Source organism: Myodes glareolus, chromosome 1, assembly GCF_982192425.1.
Source record: "Myodes glareolus chromosome 1, mMyoGla1.1, whole genome shotgun sequence".
NCBI lineage: Eukaryota > Metazoa > Chordata > Mammalia > Rodentia > Cricetidae > Myodes > Myodes glareolus.
This window is the reverse complement of record NC_142026.1, coordinates 490,860-495,207: the sequence shown is the minus strand read 5'-3', so window position 1 is coordinate 495,207 and position 4,348 is coordinate 490,860.

The following is a 4,348-nucleotide window of genomic DNA, read 5'->3' as shown; positions in this document are numbered from 1 at the left end:
TCAGAAAAAACTCACATCCGTTTCTCTGAAAGAGGAGCAGTCTGTTCCAACACTTCAATTCACTGTGCGAAGTGAATGGAGTGTTGCTTCACTTTCTAAATGCTGTCCTTTCAGAGAAAATCACTTTCCTTTTAAAGTGCCTTAAGCTACTTACAAGCTTTCACAAAAAACTCACATCCGTTTCTCTGAACGATAAGCAGTCTGTTCCAACACTTCAATTCACTGTGCGAAGTGAATGGAGTGTTGCTTCACTTTCTAAATGCTGTCCTTTCAGAGAAAATCACTTTCCTTTGAAAGTGCCCTTAGCTACTTACAAGCTTTCACAAAAAACTCACATCCGTTTCTCTGAAAGAGAAGCAGTCTGTTCCAACACTTCAATTCACTGTGCGAAGTGAATGGAGTATTACTTCACTTTCTAAATGCTGTCCTTTTTAGAGAAAATCACTTTCCTTTGAAAGTGCCTTAAGCTACTTACAAGCATTCAACAGAAATTCACATGCGTTTCTCTGAAAGAGAAGCAGTCTGTTCCAACACTTCAGTTCACTGTGCGAAGTGAATGGAGTGTTGCTTCACTTTCTAAATGCTGTCCTGTCAGAGAAAATCACTTTCCTTTGAAAGTGCCTTAAGCTACTTACAAGCTTTCACAAAAAACTCACATCCGTTTCTCTGAAAGAGAAGCAGTCTGTTCCAACACTTCAATTCACTGTGCGAAGTAAATTCTGTGTTGCTTCACTTTCTAAATGCTGTCCTTTCAGAGAAAATCACTTTCCTTTGAAAGTGCCTTAAGCTACTTACAAGCATTCAACAGAAATTCACATGCGTTTCTCTGTAAGAGAAGCAGTCTGTTCCAACACTTCAATTCACTGTGCGAAGTGAATGGAGTGTTGCTTCACTTTCTAAATGCTGTCCTGTCAGAGAAAATCGCTTTCCTTTGAAAGTGCCTTAAGCTACTTACAAGGTTTCAACAGAAATTCACATGCGTTTCTCTGAAAGAGAAGCAGTCTGTTCCAACACTTCAATTCACTGTGCGAAGTGAATGGAGTGTTGCTTCACTTTCTAAATGCTGTCCTGTCAGAGAAAATCACTTTCCTTTGAAAGTGCCTTAAGCTACTTACAAGCATTCAACAGAAATTCACATGCGTTTCTCTGAAAGAGGAGCAGTCTGTTCCAACACTTCAATTCACTGTGCGAAGTGAATGGAGTGTTGCTTCACTTTCTAAATGCTGTCCTTTCAGAGAAAATCACTTTCCTTTGAAAGTGCCTTAAGCTACTTACAAGCTTTCAACAGAAATTCACATGCGTTTCTCTGAAAGAGAAGCAGTCAGTTCCAACACTTCAATTCACTGTGCGAAGTGAATGGAGTGTTGCTTCACTTTCTAAATGCTGTCCTTTCAGAGAAAATCACTTTCCTTTGAAAGTGCCTTAAGCTACTTACAAGCTTTCACAAAAAACTCACATCCGTTTCTCTGAACGATAAGCAGTCTGTTCCAACACTTCAATTCACTGTGCGAAGTGAATGGAGTGTTGCTTCACTTTCTAAATGCTGTCCTGTCAGAGAAAATCGCTTTCCTTTGAAAGTGCCTTAAGCTACTTACAAGCTTTCAACAGAAATTCACATGCGTTTCTCTGAAAGAGAAGCAGTCTGTTCCAACACTTCAATTCACTGTGCGAAGTGAATGGAGTGTTGCTTCACTTTCTAAATGCTGTCCTGTCAGAGAAAATCACTTTCCTTTGAAAGTGCCTTAAGCTACTTACAAGCTTTCAGAAAAAACTCACATCCGTTTCTCTGAAAGAGGAGCAGTCTGTTCCAACACTTCAATTCACTGTGCGAAGTGAATGGAGTGTTGCTTCACTTTCTAAATGCTGTCCTGTCAGAGAAAATCACTTTCCTTTGAAAGTGCCTTAAGCTACTTACAAGCTTTCAACAGAAATTCACATGCGTTTCTCTGAAAGAGAAGCAGTCAGTTCCAACACTTCAATTCACTGTGCGAAGAGAATGGAGTGTTGCTTCAATTTCTAAATGCTGTCCTTTCAGAGAAAATCACTTTCCTTTGAAAGTGCCTTTAGCTACTTACAAGCTTTCACAAAAAACTCACATCCGTTTCTCTGAACGATAAGCAGTCTGTTCCAACACTTCAATTCACTGTGCGAAGTGAATGGAGTGTTGCTTCACTTTCTAAATGCTGTCCTTTCAGAGAAAATCACTTTCCTTTGAAAGTGCCTTTAGCTACTTACAAGCTTTCACAAAAAACTCACATCCGTTTCTCTGAAAGAGAAGCAGTCTGTTCCAACACTTCAATTCACTGTGCGAAGTGAATGAAGTATTACTTCACTTTCTAAATGCTGTCCTTTCAGAGAAAATCACTTTCCTTTGAAAGTGCCTTAAGCTACTTACAAGCATTCAACAGAAATTCACATGTGTTTCTCTGAAAGAGAAGCAGTCTGTTTCAACACTTCAGTTCACTGTGCGAAGTGAATGGAGTGTTGCTTCACTTTCTAAATGCTGTCCTGTCAGAGAAAATCACTTTCCTTTGAAAGTGCCTTAAGCTACTTACTAGCATTCAACAGAAATTCACATGCGTTTCTCTGTAAGAGAAGAAGTCTGTTCCAACACTTCAATTCACTGTGCGAAGTGAATGGAGTGTTTCTTCACTTTCTAAATGCTGTCCTGTCAGAGAAAATCACTTTCCTTTGAAAGTGCCTTAAGCTACTTACAAGCTTTCTACAGAAATTCACATGCGTTTCTCTGAAAGAGAAGCAGTCTGTTCCAACGCTTCAATTCACTGTGCGAAGTGAATGGAGTGTTGCTTCACTTTCTAAATGCTGTCCTTTCAGAGAAAATCACTTTCCTTTCAAAGTGCCTTAAGCTACTTACAAGCTTTCACAAAAAACTCACATCCATTTCTCTGAAAGAGAAGCAGTCTGTTCCAACACTTCAATTCACTGTGCGAAGTGAATGGAGTGTCGCTTCACTTTCTAAATGCTGTCCTTTCAGAGAAAATCACTTACCTTTGAAAGTGCCTTAAGCTACTTACAAGCTTTCACAAAAAACTCACATCCATTTCTCTGAAAGAGAAGCAGTCTGTTCCAACACTTCAATTCACTGTGCGAAGTGAATGGAGTGTTGCTTCACTTTCTAAATGCTGTCCTTTCAGAGAAAATCACTTTCCTTTGAAAGTTCCTTAAGCTACTTACAAGCATTCAACAGAAATTCACATGCGTTTCTCTGAAAGAGAAGCAGTCTGCTCCAACATTTCAATTCACTGTGCGAAGTGAATGGAGTCTTGCTTTACTTTCTAAATGCTGTCCTGTCAGAGAAAATCACTTTCCTTTGAAATTGCCTTAAGCTACTTACACGCTTTCACAAAAAACTCACATGCGTTTCTCTGAAAGAGAAGCAGTCTGTTCCAACACTTCAATTCACTGTGCGAAGTGAATGGAGTGTTGCTTCACTTTCTAAATGCTGTCCTGTCAGAGAAAATCACTTTCCTTTGAAAGTGCCTTAAGCTACTTACAAGCTTTCAGAAAAAACTCACATCCGTTTCTCTGAAAGAAGAGCAGTCTGTTCCAACACTTCAATTCACTGTGCGAAGTGAATGGAGTGTTGCTTCACTTTCTAAATGCTGTCTTTTCAGAGAAAATCACTTTCCTTTGAAAGTGCCTTAAGCTACTTACAAGCTTTCAACAGAAATTCACATGCGTTTCTCTGAAAGAGAAGCAGTCAGTTCCAACACTTCAATTCACTGTGCGAAGTGAATGGAGTGTTGCTTCACTTTCTAAATGCTGTCCTTTCAGAGAAAATCACTTTCCTTTGAAAGTGCCTTTAGCTACTTACAAGCTTTCACAAAAAACTCACATCCGTTTCTCTGAACGATAAGCAGTCTGTTCCAACACTTCAATTCACTGTGCGAAGTGAATGGAGTGTTGCTTCACTTTCTAAATGCTGTCCTTTCAGAGAAAATCACTTTCCTTTGAAAGTGCCTTTAGCTACTTACAAGCTTTCACAAAAAACTCACATCCGTTTCTCTGAAAGAGAAGCAGTCTGTTCCAACACTTCAATTCACTGTGCGAAGTGAATGGAGTATTACTTCACTTTCTAAATGCTGTCCTTTCAGAGAAAATCACTTTCATTTGAAAGTGCCTTAAGCTACTTACAAGCATTCAACAGAAATTCACATGCGTTTCTCTGAAAGAGAAGCAGTCTGTTCCAACACTTCAGTTCACTGTGCGAAGTGAATGGAGTGTTGCTTCACTTTCTAAATGCTGTCCTGTCAGAGAAAATCACTTTCCTTTGAAAGTGCCTTAAGCTACTTACTAGCATTCAACAGAAATTCACATGCGTTTCTCT